This window comes from Mus musculus, chromosome 11 (assembly GCF_000001635.26).
Source record: "Mus musculus strain C57BL/6J chromosome 11, GRCm38.p6 C57BL/6J".
NCBI classification, from domain to species: domain Eukaryota; kingdom Metazoa; phylum Chordata; class Mammalia; order Rodentia; family Muridae; genus Mus; species Mus musculus.
This window is the reverse complement of record NC_000077.6, coordinates 54,157,952-54,176,337: the sequence shown is the minus strand read 5'-3', so window position 1 is coordinate 54,176,337 and position 18,386 is coordinate 54,157,952. Positions and strand designations below refer to the sequence as shown.

At 44.7% G+C, this 18,386-nt stretch overlaps 1 long non-coding RNA gene and 1 pseudogene across 2 annotated transcripts in view; both read right to left on the bottom strand.

Annotated features, from left to right (window-relative positions):
- Positions 1 to 18,386, bottom strand: part of Gm12223 — a 118,670-nt gene that overhangs the window by 84,200 nt on the left and 16,084 nt on the right. The window lies entirely within an intron of this gene.
- Positions 16,082 to 17,497, bottom strand: Gm12221 (predicted gene 12221; annotated as a pseudogene).

Below are 18,386 nucleotides of genomic sequence, written 5' to 3'. Positions count from 1 at the left end.
AGAAAGTTATTGGATCTTAATCCTTAAGAACTAGACTCCTGTGAACCTTTCAGCCCATGAGGTAGGGGAATTCTACACATTCTGCTGGCCTTACTTAATATATTCAACAAATGTCACCACACAATGCCCCATCTTATCATGTTCCAAAGTCTCAAATGGTCATGAATTGGAGGTGGAAATAAATACGTTAACCTTAGACATATCTTTTTAAAACTATAGAAGACAGCTACTGCCCTACCATTATAAATAAGGATGTGAGTGATACGGAAAAAGCCATCAGCCAAACAACAATTACACCTCCAGATTAAAGGATTGGGGCAGGCAAGCAGGTGAGACCAGAACCTTGTTCAGCATAGGAAGGGAGTTAGAAAAGATAGCTAGGAGGATGCCACCGTCAGAATATGTTCAGTCCCAGGACTAGCCACCTAAGGGACAGCTCACAGACTGCTCACAGGGCAGAGAGGCTAGCTTTTGCTTTAAAAGTACACGTGGCTTTCTTGGGAAAATCATTCTGACAGCACCAGCGCCAAAAAGGTTACAGCAGGGAGAGGCATGGAAATGGGACTTGAAGACGAGAAACCTTCAGAATAAGCAGGCAACCGAGGCACATTGCTCCAGAAAGGGCAAACGGGAGGCCAAGACGGTCTCAGCCCAAGCTGATTGGCACATCCCACCAATAGGTTCATCTCTTTGACCTGGCATAATCTGAATTCTTCGGCCATCCATATAGACTTCCTCCACGGTCAGAAGTAGACTAGGCTGAGAAAATTCAGGTTGGGGTGTTCAGAGGTCACTTGTCTTATTTATGGATACAATCACAACAGTTGCTTCTGGTTCAGATACGCCCCTTGAGAAAGTCACAGATTGTCACAGTCTGCATCCATGGCCCTCTCATCTGATATTGGAAATCCTAGGCCACACTGAGGAGTGAATCGCCCAGTAAGGAACACAGCTGAGACTGTAGTCTTCATGATTAAGGTGTGTGTGAGAGATAGGTGGGGGGTAGGGGTAGCGGAGAGACTCTAGAGACTCCCAATTTTTTAAGCAAAACAAAGTAGGTCAAAGAACAACATGCAGGATAGAAAAATTTCACATCACTCCTGGGACCCACAAATCCCACATACAAAGCTAGAGAGAGAACTCAGTAGGTAAGAGTGTTTGCTTTGCAAGCAAGAAGGTCAGATTTTGAATCTCACTGCCAACGTAAAAGGCTGTACCCATGCCTGTAACTCCAGTGCTGGGGGCTGGGGAGAGGGACATAAGAGGATTACTGGGTCTTACTGGCTGCCAGCCAGTCTAGTGGGAAATGGGGGTGGGGGGAGAAATGGGCTAGGGAATTTCAGGTTCTGTGAAAGGTCCTGTCTCAAGGGAGTAGAAAGAGACAGAGAAAGACACACACACACACACACACACACACACACACACACTACACACAAAATCCCACATATGCACAGGCACGCCCATCATGCACACATACAGGCATGGAAAGTGCACATATGGATACTGTGAGAGACATCAGGTGGATATCTGTCTCAGAAAAAAAAATAATGGGAGGAACTGCCAAATTAGGCTATCCCCAAATTACCTTTGGCCGACCCTCACTTTTGATGTGATGAGTTGAAGCTGAAGTGGCAGTAGAGACACTGGGACCCATAACTTAGACAATACAGCTTGCAACAGTCTACTGCACTCCTACTTGCATGCTCAGGTCCAGGGCCCTAGACAGAGCCTCCATTTGTTCTTTGAGACTTTATTCTGAAAATATTACAGCATATAGTTAGTTAAGTGTGGAGAACAGCACGGATTCATGGGTACTTCACCCAGAACGGTTAATCTTGACATTAGCAATAACAGGCAGCAACTAGCTACTCACAGGCCTGGAGAGATGGATCAGTGGTTAAGACCACTTCCTGATCTTGCAGAGGACCTGAGTTCAGTTCCCAGCACCCATGTTGGGCAATACATAACTTCCTCTAACCCAGCTCCAGGAGACCCGACATCCTCTTCTGTCCTTGTAGGTACACATGTGCCACAATGCTCATGTGACAGAGGACAATTGAGTGAGTTGGGTTCCCCCTTCTCCCACATGGGTTCCAGGGTTCGAGCTCAGCCCATCAACCTTGGGAGAAAGAGCTCTCCCTGGTGAGTCAGCCAGCCCCTGTACTGTAACTTTAATTTTTTTTCAAACCTTATTTTTAATGATGATCTTAAATGCTTTAACCTCCCTTGTAGCCCAACACCCACCAGAGGTAATGAAAAGAAAGACTATGGGGCTGGGGGAGGGGAAATGCACCTGTTTAGAAAGGTTCTTTGGAGCAACTTCCATCTGTGTTGTCTGGAAATCAGCAGTTTACACGTTAGCAGGCAGCAGCAGCTCAACCCACTCAAACACCTCATGGATAAACCAACAGTCCAGTTCGGTAGAGTCGGGTTAGCAACAGTGGTGACACGACCTAGCAGAGACAGCCAGGCCTCCGCCTCTACACAAGTCAACAGGAGGGACCAACAGGAATACCGAAGAAGTTCTTATCTGTGCCTCTGTCAGGGAAGGGAAGCCCAGCAAAGCCCAGCCAAGATGGGAGACCCATAAGCATTGCACAGCTGGCTGTATCAGCAAGCCAAGCTCTGTCTCCATCACTCCATGGAATCTTATTTATACCCTCCAAACATCACGGACCTCTGCGTGCCTTGTCTCAGCAAGGGTCTTGTCTCAGCACGTGCATCCAATCAGCCCAAGTCCTCGGAGTCCCAACAAACGCAGCTCAACTACACAATGTAAGGCGGACCAATACATGTGTGTTGTTAGCAAAGAATCCTTCATCACATGTCCTTTCACATTGCTTTAGCAGGACATCCTCTCTCCTGTGTCTGCTTCAGAGAAATGTTCTGCCTTAGTCTTTCACCTGTGTCCACTTCCTTCACGTGATTGCCCCAGCAAACCACCATCAACACAACTGACTCTCCTAAGAAGCCTTAAGTTTCCGCTTCACTGCACCATGCTTTCTGACTTGCACCATAGCAGAGCAGCATAAAGCTCTGGTTCCCTTGTCACCATTCCAGCTGAGATCAGATTTGAGCATAGCCCGTTGGTTATTCACCTGTTCTCTTTGGTGGCCACTCAGCTTTTCGCAGCTTTAGACTATTAAACAGCCTCTGATCTCAACTCTTTGTTCATGTGCTCAGGTGTGAATGGCACTGATCTTCAGATGATGTGGATACGGTGAAGCTTACATAGTTTAGTAAGAAATACACAAGACTTCATGACCAGATTTTCAATGTCTTTCATACCTTTGTTCAACCTCTTTTTTATAAGAGCATTTCTTCCCACTATTCAAAAGAGAAACTTATTTGTTCCATCTTACACTCTTATCATTATGTCTTGTTTCTAGGTATATACTTTTCCAGGGTATCAACCACAGTAAACAATACAATGTACTGTTTTGGTAAACTCTGTCTAATGACCAATCAAGGACCCATATGCTGGCTAGTTTTATGTCAACTTGACACAGGCTAGAATCATCAGAGGAGAGAACCTCAATTAAGAAATTACCTCCATGAGACTGGACTATGCGGCTGGAGAGATTGCTCAGTGGTTAAGAGCACTGGCTGCTTTTCCAGAGGTCCTGAGTTCAATTCTCAGCAAGCACATGGTGGTTTACAACCATATGTAATGGGATTTGACGCCCTCTTCTGATGTGTCTGAAGACAGCTACAGTGTACTCATAAACATTAAATAAATAAATAAATCTAAATAAAAATAAAGATTGGCCTGTGACCAAGACTGTAGGACATTTAATTAGTGATTGGTGTGGAGCAGTGATCCTGTCAGTCATGACCCCTTTGGCAAATCACTATCTCCAAAAATATTTACACTTACATTCATAACAGTAGCAAATTGTAGTTATAAAGTAGCAATGAAAATAACTCATAGTTGGTAGTCACGACATTATGAAGAACTGAATTGAAGGATCACAACATTAGGGGAGTTGAGAACCACGGAGTGGGGAGACCCAGCCTATTGTGTGTGGGTGGAACCATCCCTGGGCTGGTGGTCCTCGTTGCTGTAAGAAAGCAGGCTGAGCAAGGCATGAGGAACAAGCCAGTAAGCAGCACCCCTTCATGGCCTCTGCATCAGCTCTGCTCTGACCACCTTTGATGATGAACCGTGGTATGGTAGAGTGAGAGAAATAAACCTAACTCTTTCATGGGGTCTCTGTGAGAGGGAGCACCCTCTCAGAGCCGAAGGGGAGGAGGGATGAGGTGAAGAATTCTGAGAGGGAGGACCAGGAAGGGGGCAACATTTGGGATGTAAATAAATAAAACCCTTCCTTTCCCAAGTTGCTTTTGCTCATGGTGGCTTAGCACAGCAAAAGTAACCCTGATTATGACAGGGCTGTTTAGGATAAAAATCTTTTACAAAGTGGGACAATGAACGTGAAAGATATTTTTAGTTGATACTTTTGTCTCTTCTGCCTCTTGACTTTTTTCAACAAACAACAGGTATTAGCAGAGTGCTCCAGAAATGCTGGATGAAGAATTGGTCTGCAGCTACAGAGATGTTGGTGTTGAGTGTAGTTTTTTGTTTGTGAGACAGGGTCTCATGGTGTAACCCTGGCTGGCTTGGCTTGGTACATCCTGTGTAAACCAAGCTGATCTTGAACTCACAGAGATCTGCCTGCCTCTACCTCTCCAGTGCTAGGATTGAAGATATGTGCAACCACCCCTGGCTGACATGTAGTTTTAATGGTGACGATGAATGTATAGTGTCATCTAAAATCTTGCTTCTAAAAGGAAAGGACTCCTCTCTGCTGGCAAAACCCTGGGAGAGAGACCTCAGACCATAGCACTGGCTTCTGGATATTTTTGACAAAGGTGCTTAGAAAGTGGGCTAGACCACAGGTCTCAATGCAGAGAAGGTGCTATCTGGGGGTGAAAAGGGAACCTTGAAAAGTGAAATGTCCTTTAGAGGTTTGGTGGTGAAGAGGAGGAGGAAGTGGCTGAAAGCAAAGGTCTTTTATAATCATACAAGAAACAATTCAAAGAAGACGGAACAAAAAAACATCATTAAAAGGACCACAGTTTACCAAACAGAAGAGAAACAGTTCCCCTAAGACCAATGATACAGGAAAGCCCAACACAATAGTCATGAAAACAGCCGAGATGTCACTAATTATGCTACTATAAATAGCAAAGTAGAAAACGAAAATCATCTTTTCAGAAGTTGAAAGCCCAACAACACAGTGAAGCTGCCCCCCCCCCCACAAGAAGCAGAAGAGACTGTAGAGGCCATAATAAAATACTGAGTAGTTTGTTACAGGTGAACAGCTGTTACTGATACCACAGATCAGAAACAGTCAAACTCAGGATGGATACTGACAAGAAAGGTGATGGAGTAAGAACCAAGGAAGCCCAGGAAAGACTACAAGAAACTCAGCTCAGAAGTAAAGACTAAATCATAAGGTGTCCAAGAAAGAAGGAGGCTTGTCCAAACGTGCTTAGAAACACAGAGGTGAAAAAGAAATAAAAATCAAGGAAACAAAGCTGAGATGAACATAAAAGAAACGGGATCAGAAAGAGTGACAGACAAATACGTGGCAAGAAAGAGAAACGGATGGAGATGAACAGAGTCCTAAAAATAAATAGATTGATTGATTAATTAATTAATTAGAAAAGGAAAGGAAAAGCCAGGCTGGGCTGACAGCAATTAAAATGCTTGCCGTGCAAGCAAGCACGAGGATCCAAGCCCGCGTACAGAAGCTGAGCATCTCGGCACCCGCCCTGGTGATCCAGTTCTGAGGCCGAGACTCAAAAAACAAGGTGGAATTCCATGCATTTGATCTGAGCACTCAGGAGGCTGAGATAGTCAGATCTCTTATAAATTAAGTATTTTTATTTTATTTCCAAGTTGCCTATTGCTGTTGTATAAAACCTTGCTAAATTACCTATTTTAAAGAGTAGTACATGCATTGTCTTAGGTTTTCTATGGAAAAATCATAGCTATACATTTCCTTTCAAATACATATTGGCTTTTCTTACCTTAAGCACCAATTCTTCTAGTGTGCACTTAAAAAAATATGAATACTAAGAAGAAATAGTTAGATTTGTTCCTAAATTCCTAGGAAAATGCTAAGCATCTCACCATTAAGTCCAAAGTAAACTGAAGAGCTCTGGCTCTTCAAACCCTTTAATCAGATGAAGAACCTTCCCCCTCTGCTCGTTAAGACTCGGTCTTATCAGAAGCAGATGTTGGGTGTTATCAAATTCTTTTTTTTACTATGTATAAAGAGGATCTTGGAGCCTTTCTCCTTAATTCTTTTATTGTGGTAAATTAGGTTAATTTACTTTTAACAGGAAACCAACCTCCCACTAATGAAACAGATCTAATTTGATTAGAGGCTGTCCTACTTTCATTTCTGTTACGATGACTAATACCCTAACCAAAAAGCAGCATTAGGAGGGAGGCATTTACTTGACTCAAAATTCTAGGTTACAATCTATCATAGCAGGGAAGTCACAGGGGCAGGAGCCTGAAGCAGCTCCTCACATCATGTTCTCTAGTGGCAAAGAGGATGAACACATCCTTGCTTACTTGTCTCAGCTAGCTTTCTCCTCTTTTATGCTGCTCAGAACCTCTAACATAGGGAATGGTATCACCCACAGTGGGCTGGGTCTTCCCACACCAATTAAGAATCAAGATAATCCCTTACAGACATGTCCACCCAAGCTTATCTTGACAGTTTTTCAGTTAAGACTCTCTTCCCCTGTGATACATGTTGTCAAGTTGACAGTTTAAAATTAGCCATTAAAGATGTATTTGTGCATTTTATATGTTGTTAGATTTGATTTGCATAAGGTTCTGATCTGGGTTCAAGGAAGAGGTTAACCTGAAGTTTTCCTTTTTAGAAAGCTTTGTCAGATTTTGCTATCAGACTTTTAGTGGCCTACTAAAAACAGCTGAGATTTTTAGATAAAGTTTAAACAGATTAAATTTAATCAAATTTATCAATGTTATTAATTTACTTGATTTATTATTAATACTTATCTCAATTTATTGTTACTATAATAAGCATATAGTTGTATGTTATATATAATTAGTATAGTTTATCATTTATTATTTAAATTATAATAATAAAATTAGTAATTTATTTAATTTAAACAAATTCCATTAAAATTTAAAAAACAGATCATTCTTGTTCTAACCTATCCCAGGACATAGAAAAAGCAAAAGTGCCACAGTCTGTTCTATGCTGCCAGCACAACTATAATGTCAAATATTCCATTAAACCCATTTAAAAGATAGTCATAAAATAGCATTTAATAGAAAGAAAGAAAGAAAATTTTAAGGGCCAGTGAGCTGGCTCAGTGAGTAAAGGTGCTTCCTGCTAAGCCTTATGACCTGAGTTAAATCCCCAGACCCCACATAGAGAAAGGAAAGAACTTATTCCCACAGTTGTTCTCTGGCTTGAACATGTACACCATGGAACCTGCATATGAGCATGTACATACACACACACACACACACACACACACACACACACACACACACACACCACGGACGCAGACTCTCCCAGAGACATCAATCACCCCAAATCCAGAGGAACAAGTCTTCCTAGACCCCAACAGAAAAGCAGAGGAGACCGGCTCAAGGTGAACATGCAACAAGAAGTAGCCCCGAGGCTCTCTGAAGCTGACGGGGGTGGGGTGGGAGTGGGGTGGGGGGGGGTGGAGGGGTGGGGGGGTGGGGTGGGGGGGGTGGGGGGGTGGGGGGGGTGGGGGGTTGGGGGGGGTGGGGGGGTGGGGGGGGTGGGGGGGTGGGGGGGCTGGGGGGGTGGGGGGGGTTCTGTAGGTGTGAAACAGATTCCCCATCACTGCTCACAAGTTTGATAGTCTGATGAAGTAATTTTAGAATCTGTTCATAAACAGAATCAACCTTTTAAAAAATTAGGGCTAAGGACACAGTTCTGTCACATAAACTTAAGGACCTGAGCTTGAGTCCCAGACCCTGAAGATGTTTGGGTTTTTCTTTCTTTATATGTATAGGTGTCTTGTAGTGCAGGCAAGTCTGTGTACCAAGTGCATGCCTGGTGCCCAAGAAGGCCATAAGACAATGTTAGATGCCCTGGGACTGGAGTTACAGATGGTTGTTAACCACCACATGGGTGCTGGGTATCAAAACCAGGTCCTCTGAAAGAACAGCCAGTGCTCTTACCTGCTGAGCCATATCTCCAGCTCCCAGAACCCAGATTTTTAAAAAAGTAGTAAGTACTTGTAGTCATAGTGTTGGGGAGCCGGAGACAGGCAGATCCCCAGGGCTTGCTGGCCAACCAGCCTAGCCCATTTGTAAGCTCCAGGCCATTAAAGACCCTGCCGCAGAAAACCAAGATGGACAGAACGTAAAGAATGACACCCAAAGTTGAACTCTAACCTCAACATGCTCACACATACACACACACACACACACACACACACACACTTGCTCCACCATATCTCCAGCTCCCAGAAATGTGCACACAAAACAAGTAAATAAATTATAAGTAAGCAAAAGCGCATTGGTGTCAAGAATAATGCACAAGCCGCACACACATTATTCAATGTCACCTTCCGCTATAGGAACATCCCTCCTCACATCTACCCTCCACACTAGACCAGAACAGCAGCAACAATTCAACCCCACAGGCTTAGAGAAAGCCTTCCTCTCCAAATGTTCTCAGAATGTCCAGGGCTGGCTGGTGGACTAAACCTGCTCTCGTAGCTGGGGCTGTTAAGAGGAAACCTCTCCATCTCTTCATTGTTAAATACAAACCTAATTTTATAAGATCCTGAAATGAGAAGCACCGCCCACCCAAACCCAACTTCTACACCATGGGCTTCCCAGCTGCCTACCACCTATGAGGCAGCTTATATTGAAACCATGAATGCTAAACTGGGCATTGGGGTACATACCTACAAACCCAGCACTTGGAATGCTGAGACACTGGGGTCACATGTTTGAGGCCAGCCTGTGCTACATAGCGAGACCATGGATCAAAAATTCACTGAGTTATACATTAAAATTTCACATAAATAAAACCTCAAACATTATCTTTTGTTCCAAATGTATGCTCCACCGACATAGCACAGTGTAGCTGCTGCATTTTATAGTCTTTAAAAGTACAGCGCGTACCTTCTTACTGTAGATTTGCAAGCAGCTTGGCATCAGACTAAAACTTGCCTGAAATAATGCAACTCTTCTCCTGAGAACCCTCTCTTCTTTTCCAATAGGGACTTTTCCTGTGTTGCCACCGAGCTTGGTATAACCACTCGTATATTAAAAGTGACCGGTGTGCATTTTAATTTTCCTTAAAACAGACTACATTCCTTCAGGGCAGAACCATATATTTCTCATTTTCCACCAGCCATCGCTATGATGGAAGCACAAATACTTTGGGTACAGACTGTGGCTACTCATCCCCAAATATAGACCAAAAAAGATACTTTCCAAAGACAGCATATAAACAAACTATAAAGAACCTGAAGAATTCATCCAAGTATGGGCTGGGGAAATGGCTCAGTAGGTAACATACTTACCACCCAATCATGAGGGCCTGAAATTGGATCCCAGGAATCCACTTAAAGGTCAGTATGGTAGCAGACATCCATAATCTCACTGTTGCTATCCCAGGGTTCCATTATATATATATATATATATATATAATGGAAAACCTGCTTTTGCTTCCATGGGCTCATGATGAAAATGCTTGCAGTGCCAGGCACCTCACCAGACCTCACAGGAATCTGTGCCAAAGGAGGCTCAGGAGGACTCCGCTTGTAGAAGACCTGGGTTTGGTTCCCAGCACCCACAGCAGACATCTGCACTTATGTGCATACACACAACACACAGTTTTTAAAATATGAAATTACTCTTAAAACAATAGGTATGGAATATAACTGTAATACTAAAGAAGGCCCAGTGGGCATCAAGGGGTAGTTCATGAATCGAATCTCACCTTCCCATGCCTGGATCTCTAAGCGCCCATATTGTCAGGTGATCTTCAGCCTCAGGATGTCCAGCCCCATTGGCCCATCTCCAACTTTACAAGGCTTTGTCAGTCCAGTCCAGAATACTCTAACAGTGTCCTAGTTTCTTTTCTGTTGCTGTGCTAAAATTCTGACCAAGAGCAACTCAGGGAAGCAAGGGGTTTCCTTGGTTCACAGGTTATGGTCCGTCATTGAAAGAAGTCAACACGAGAGCTCAAGGCCAGATCCCAGGAGCAGAAACTGAAGCAGAGTCCACAGTAAAATGCTGCTTACTGACTTGTTCCCCGTGGCTTGCTCAGCTTGCTTTCTTAACAACCCAGACACTCACAGTAGGCTGAACTCTCCCACATCAATCATTAATTAAGAAAATACCCCACAGACACATCCACAGGGCAATCTGATGGCGGTAACTCCTTAGTTGAGATTCCCCATTCCCTTGCGATTCTAGTTTACGCTAAGTTGACAAAAGCTAACCAGTACAAAGTGTCGTAGAATGCGTAGTTTACAAGCTACATCTTTAGGAAACTAGCAAGCCAAGGTCATGGTGTCAGCAGGCTCAGTGTCTGGTAAGGGCCTGTTTCTAGGTTCATGGTACCTTTTCACTGCATGTTCACGGGGAGGGAGAAGTGGGTTAGCTCCTTTATTCTTCATTCCTGCCATGGGCCTATCTTCCGAGGTTACAAATCCCACTCATGAGCTCTCCATTCCCCAAAGTACCCACCTCCTAACATCATCACTTTGGGGTTAAGTCCCAGCATTAGATTTCAGCATATAAATGTTGATTAAGACTATAGCAATGAGCCTGGTACCCTCTCTGCAGCAGATGCCCTCACAGAGTACCTGTGGTTCAGATGGTCCAGTGAACTCTCAGAGACAGTAATGAAGGTCTACTTCTTGGTTTCCAGTTCCCCATACTCAAGATTTCATGCCTTTTATTCCTCTATCAACCTCACAAAATATGGCAGAGCCAACTGATGATGTTCACAATAGAGCCTGGATGGAGGAAAGCTGAGAAGAGAGGAGTCGTGGTAACAGGTAGGGGAGGTCACTTAGAAAAGAATCCTCTCTCTCTGTCAAGCCAGCCTGACAAACCTGTACGGAATTTGAATATCGTCCAGCATATGGCTGCTGTGGTTTAAATATGAAATGTGTCCTTCAGGCTCCTACATTTGAACACTCTGATTCCAGCTGGTGGCACTGTCTTGAAAGATGTGGAGTCCTCACTGGGGAAAGTGTTGTGGTGACAAGCAATGGGCCCTGACCTCTTATTGCCTGGCTCCACTTCCTGACCAATTTCTGTTGTAAGATTAGGAGTCCCAGCAGCAAACTCCTGTCACCATGAAGCTGTCGGGCCATGATGGACTGTGTCGCCTTGGAGTGTGAGCCATGACAAAGCCTTCTTCCCCTAAGTTGCTTCTTCTCAGGTATTTGATCAAAGAAACAAGAAAACTAATATAAGACAAGGACTGAGAGACAACGCCTCATTGCTCATCCAGTCTAAAGGCTGTAGACACGGCAGGAAGCCAAGGGTCCTACCTTTCCTCACAGACCCTCACCACACACAAGGCAAAGCATGATGGATCCCACGATAATCAAGGCCATTCAAGGGGGCTGAAAATGAACCAATCAGAGCTACCACCCAGATGCCTAACTCTTAGTCCAAGGGACTTACCAAAGTGTTCAAGGGAGTTTCCAAAGCCATGAAGGCTATGGAGGATACTTTTCCAGCTAAGGTCAAAGAATAAACTCTAGAAACTGTCTGCACACTGACTCAGGGGAGCCGTGAAGTCACACTGTGTGAAATCGTCCCAAACATAAAACAGGGCTTTGTGATGGTTTAGTTGCTTTTACTGAAGAGAAGGGTGCAGGGTGGTTAAACGGCTTGTCTATCATCTATGAATGCAGTATTTGAATACCTTGAGCACGGTCCTCGGGACCGCCAACATATTATTTCCCATAATATACTGCCCTATCTACCCATCCTCATGTCCAGTGTCTGATTCTGAACACAAACTATAGAAATCTCACTTGTGTGCTTAGGGGAACATCTAGCATGTAACAGGCCCTGATAAGTTCCTCAAATTTATTAAAATTTGGGAAAATTTAATTAGGCTGCTCCGTCATGCTCCTCGCTTGGTTGTCTGCTCTGTGGCTGAACATTTGTTTGAAAGGGAAGGGAAAGCACTGTCAGGGAGCGCCAACGGCTTTTTAGAAATTATGTTTGAAAAAGGGGTGGCACTACACACATGAAATTCTCAAATAAAAAATTAATGATAATAATAATAAAAAATTATGTTTAATTTCACTTCACCCCAAACTCAAGCATATCTAATCTTCATGCCTTATCCACGTGTTTGTGGGCTGATCTTCAGGGCAATGGGCAGCAAACACAACCAGCTGTTCTCTAGTCTTAGTTTGGTTTTCAATACGTGATGGGTGGGAGCAAAAACAAAGAGCGTCCACTGGTGTTCCAATCGCACACGGGCAGGCCTTGGGAATCATAGCTCTGCATGTTGCAGTCCTCAGGGGAGCTTAGGAAGGTAGGGGTGACTCCTCAGCCCTTGGCAGCACCCAACATCACATCTGGGCAGGCCTAGGTGTGGGGATTCCACAGCCTGTCTCAGCTATCAAGTGGCCAAGTGGCTTGACAACTATTTTTAAATAATTAATTCATTATTTCAATGTATCTAAATATTCTTGGTAGTGGGGATTGAACCTAGCCCCGAGAGTGTGCCAGGCAAGTGCTCTACTGTGTGCCTTGTCCTCAGCGTGGTGGTCCTCCCGGGTTTTCCTGCTTGGCCTGCTGAGTGCAGGTTGTAACTGCTCCTCCCTAACTGCTCCTCCCACTGCCATCCTGCTGTCGATCCAAGCTGGCCGCCTCTACTGCTTCTGTCTTTATCTTCCCAGCCTAGACCCTACTAAAATAAATAAGAAAAGACAGTTGAGGGGAGCCTTTGTAGGGCCTCAAGGTAAGGGCCCCTGCAGTGCAGGGAAGTCTCTGTAGGCAGCACACTCTATGCAGCTTGCTTACCTAACCCAAGAAGAGGTGTATGGACCAATCACAGCACACCTTCATGAAAGAGTGGGGTGGGGGGATGTGGTGGCTCTACTCAGCCTTAGGCACCAGTCAGCAGGCCCTCAGGCTAGGTGCTCCCCAGTCTGACCTAGGGGGGAAATAGTTGCAGGGTCATGTAGAGTTCACTGAGGCTTGTGACAGCAAAACCCTGTTATAAATTGTTTTGAACAGCCCTGCCTGCGGCTGCACCTGCAAGAGCCAGAGGTGTCTTTTCTGAAGACTTCCAGGGTGTTGCAGACAGCTAACAGCTGGCTGCTCAGAGGCAGCCTTTCTGCACAAGGTGGCCAGGAAAGGAAGGAAGAGCCTCCTTGTCCCTGCTGCTTAGGGGATCACCTTGCTTCAGCTTCCATCTTGAAAGCCAGAAGGAGCGCTTACAATAAGGACAAGAGGAAGTTGCCTTTAATAGTGACTTAAACAAAATTCTCATGGCTTTAATTCCATTTTAAAAAGGCAGAGATTGAAAAATGGAGCCAGGCAGTGATGGCCCATGCCTTTAATCCCAGCAATTGGGAGTCAGGAGTTCTGAATTCCAGGCCAGCCTGGTCTACAGAGTGAGTTCCAGGACAGACAAAGCTACAGAGAGAAGCTCTGACAGCAACAAAAAACAAACAAACAAACAGAAACAAGAAAGAAAGAAGAGAAAAAGAAACAAACAAACACAACAAGGGGTCACTGGTCTCTGAAGCTATTCACCCAGAGTTTTAGATGCTCAGCAACATGAGTTGTGCCTGATGGATAATTGAAAACTATGACCCCCATTAAAACATTAAAACAAATATCCAGGGAGCTAACTCAGTGTTTAGCCATGCCTGCTGCTCTTACAGAGGGCCTGTGTTTGATTCTACATACCCACACTGGGCAGCTCACAGGACCCAGGACTGGGAGGAGGTGAGTTGGAACTTACCTGGAAGCCTCCTGCTGGAGGACTAGCTCCCAGGGTGTCAGAAGGTACCATGCAAGCTGTTAAGGGAGGAAAGTAACCAGTCACCATACCCAACTGTGACGCCTAGGGGCCACAACAATGATTGGTCCAGCAAGCTATCCTCAGTTGTGTATGCAATAGCGGCACCTTTATCTTGTGGGTAACCAACTGCTGTCTAACTGGACCTAAGACCCACTCAATAGGAGGAAATCCATGCCTGGAACTGCAGACTTAGCAAACTACTTGTGAGAGAGCTCACCGACTCTAGAGGGGAGCCTACTACTGGTATGTCCTTAAACTAATGTAATTTGTAACTGATTTCTAAATATTTAACTTTATATCCACAGACAAGTGGTATTCTCTCTGCCATCCAAGAAATATCTTTTTTTTTTTTTTTTTGCAACATTTGGAAAGCCACAACTTTCAGTTAAAAAAAAAATCAGAAAATAAGTAGCTGTGGATGCCCATCCCCAATGGATACATTTACAAACCAACCCCTCTGCTTAAGGCTCAGAGAACATATAGAGCCAGGGGACAGGATGCTACATAGAGTGTTCTAAACACGGCAGAAAAGCCAAACCCATGAATCTCAACCATATGGTTTCCTAAGCAAGATAACAACACAAGCCAACATGTGGATGGGGGAAATGTCAAAAGGCCCATAGATAAAGAGGTACAGGCAGTGAATGGCTGCCGAGAAACAGAATCCTTTTTCTTCAGGGATGAGCCCTTGATGGAATGGGACAACCTGTCTCTAGAGGTCCCCCTACACACATGTACATACCAGCAACACTAGAGGGACTTAGGTTGCATATGGGCATACAACACAGGAGAAGTTGGATGTTGGAGAGGAGAGGAACTGTGAAAATTACATAAAAATATCACTTATGTATTAAATTCACAGAATCATTTTAAAATTAAATTTCAAAGAGTAAAATAAAAAACAAATTTCAACATTTCAATTTTTCTTCTTCTTCTTCTTCATCAATCTGAAAGCCTGAAAATCACTTTGATCTTTTAAGAAAATTTAACTTTTGGCTTCACTGTGGGTTTTGTTGGTGGTGGTGATGGTAGTTCCTGTTGTGGTTTTCCTTTTTATCTATTTCCCCTGGATCTAGTTTAACTCTGTTCTTCTGGTCTCATCTCCTACAACAGAGATGTGATCATTGCTTTAAGATACGTGTTTTTAACATAGGACTTGGCATCTAGAAGTTTCCCTCTCAGTACTACACTAGCCACACTCACTTTGGTGACACCCACGTTGGCCACACCATAGGTGTGTGAATGCTGTGAATGTACTTTCACTTCCCTCAAAAGCACTTCCCAGTCCCCCTTAGGCTTCCTCCTTTGACCCATTGGCTATCTAAGAATCCCTTAGGCAATTTTCATGGTTGTGAGTCTCCCAAACTTAGGTTCCTTATGCAGTTCTTTTTTTGTTTGTTTGTTTGTTTTATAAATGATCTTCAGTATTTATTTAGATAAGAAAGCTGTCAATCTCAACTGGAGGGGAAAAGAAAAATTATATTTAAAAAAAAAGCTATAGGAAAGTGGCCCTCAAACCTTGACCCCCTCAGCACAGCACAGGGTGCTGCTTATGTCTTGCTTGCCCTTCAAAAACCAGCCAGCCCAAAGAGCTGGTGCTGACCTCCCGAGGTGGGTGTGTGCTTTAATCCCAATCTGAACTGCACTATGCAAAAGGCACAGAGACACATTAACATGCATCAAACCCGACAGCCCCAAATGGCTTTCCAGAGCCGACAGCACACAGTAGAGGGTGTATGAAGCTTTGCAATGTGCACAGTGTGTGACCTTGGTCCTATGTCCTGGTGAGAGGGCAGCAGCACCTACCAAGTGGTGCTGCCTCAGTGAGGCACGCGTCTCTGTACAGGCTGCTCACTTACACACTGGCTCACTTAGTGTTCCCCTCGATAAAACTGAGGCTGAGCCCGACCTCATCCTAGAGCTAAATTTGAGAGGACACTGAAAGAGGCTTGTTACAAAACTGTCGTTTCAGCTTTAGTGGTTTCTAAAAGTTGCTGGGTTTTATAGAAATGTCTTCTAGTAAGTCAGTGAGTCTTTCGAACAGTGGAACTTCATGTAAACTGCTAGGTGCAACTGGTGGGAAGGAGCCCCGTACTGCAGGTGGCCAGTCACATGCTTAGGCTGTGAAATGCTTTGATGAGGACTGCATAGATAGGTCCACATTTGGAAGATGTGTGGCGCCTTTGGCGCAGAGGTGACGGGACCTGGTGGCAGGCAGAGCTTCTCAAGAGTCCGCCTCAGCTTTAACTTCAGTAATTCTGTTGATAGACTTGAGGAGTTCAGCAACAAGGTTCAGTGTCTCTGCCCCAGATGCCAGCTGCTTTATGGATGCCTGTGCCCTGTGCATGACAACATGGAGGTTCTGCAAGGCCACATCGGTGAGGCTGGCACCCTGGCCTGACTGCAGGGCTTCATTTTCCCGCCTGAAGTTTGAGAGCTGTGCCTGAAGCAAATTTATTTCCTGTTTCAGCTTCAAGACATGATTTCCTGCTTTTACGGCCCGTTTGGTCATCAGTTTGAGGTTCTGTTCGACTTGCTGGATTGCTGACTCGAGGTCATGGAAGTCACTCTCCTCCTTGATCATCTTCGCCTCCAACTTCCATTACAGTATCCTCACCATTTCTGTTTGAGCTTCCGAGAAGCTCGGAACCTCATTTAGCTTTCTTCCGAGCTTAGAGTTTTCATCTTTCAGTGCTTCATAACTTATCTGCAGCGTCCGCAGGTGTCTGTCCCCTAGGGAGTCTTCATGAGCTGCAAAGTCTGCATTAGGACTCCCAGCTGGAGTTGCTGGGGAGGTCCTGGAGTCAGTGTTGCTCAGCGTCCATGGAGGCAAAGACTGGGGACCTGCCAGCTCTGATGCGTTTTAGAAAAAGGAAAGGTAGATGCCACAGGGTGACAAGTTCTGTGCGGCTCTAGAGGAATGAGTCTGACCAGGACAGATGGCAGGTAGGTTCTATTCCATCCATCTTCTTCATCCTCCTCTAGGTTGCTGGCTCTTGTTGGGTCTTCAAAAAAATGGCTGCTGATATTCCAGGCCATATCCCATGGGCTGGGAGGCAGGGGAGCTGTGCTCAAGTCCCAGTGGGTGCCTTAAGGCTTCCTGTGGGTAAATTCAGCTGGTGGTCGTGTCTTCTTTTGACAGGCTGAGGTTCTTGACTTTCAAAAACTCTTTGAAGGAAAATGGATTGTCTTCTTCAAGTTCTTCAAGTTTGTCACCTCCAAAGCGTGTCTCATGGGCTCCCGACGGACCTTGTTTATTACATTTCCCCTTTCCATAGCCAAAATCGTCGGGAACCACAAGGTTCCTAGTCCGTGATAATGGGGGCGCACCCTGCTGTCGCATGTAGCCCGACATCATCGAGCCCTAACCCAGCAGCGGCCCCATGGCCTGCAACGCTGTCTCCAGCCCCTGCCTCATCCGGCGCAGCAGGCCAGAAGCCCTCATTATTCAGTTCTAGTTTAATTCAACGTCTTTGAAAAACATAGATTGTGGCTGGGCATGGTGGCACACACCTTTGATCGTAGCACTTGGGAGTCAGAGGACGATGGATGTCTGTGAGTTCAAGGCTTGTCCTATCTACACAGCTGTAAGTTCCAGGGGAGCCAGAGTTACATAGAGAGACCTTGTCTTTTTAAAAGTAATGAAAAAAGAAAGAAAACTATAGTTCATACGTTTTTGTTCTTTCACATTTACCAATATTTCTGTCCTGACACGTAGCCTGTTATAACTGCAGAAATGCTCTGTGTGGAAATAAGAAACATGTGTGTTCAGCAGTTAGATAGATGAAGAGCTTCATAGACGTATATTCTAACTGATTTATCATAGTCTCTGTGACTCCTATTTCTTCACTGAGCTACACCCAGGAAGGAAGGCAGACAGACAGACAGATGGACAGGCAGACAGGGTGTGTTTTTTTGTGTATTGTTTCAGTTAGCTCTTTGAGAAAGGGTCTCCGTCTATAGCGTTAGCTGCTGTGAACCTGCGTTCCTTCTATCCCCCGCCTTTTGAGTGATTACCTGTGCACAGACCCAGACCCAGCTCTTCAGACAGCCTTCCTCCCACTTTCCTTTCCGGTCCTTTCTTCCTCTGGACTGACTTCCTTTGCTCGTAGTTTGGGGCGTATACTGGTTTCCTACAGGTCCACCTGACTCTCCTCCATTCCCTTCATCCTCTTTTTCACCTCAGACTGAGAAAAAGATTGGTTGGATTTCTTTGTTTGTTTGTTTGTTTGTTTGTTTTCTTTTGCCAATTTAAATCTGAATGTTAACCTCCTCCGCAAAATTCTATTTCAGTTAAAACTATAACTCTAGTGTTTCCACTTGGTCCTT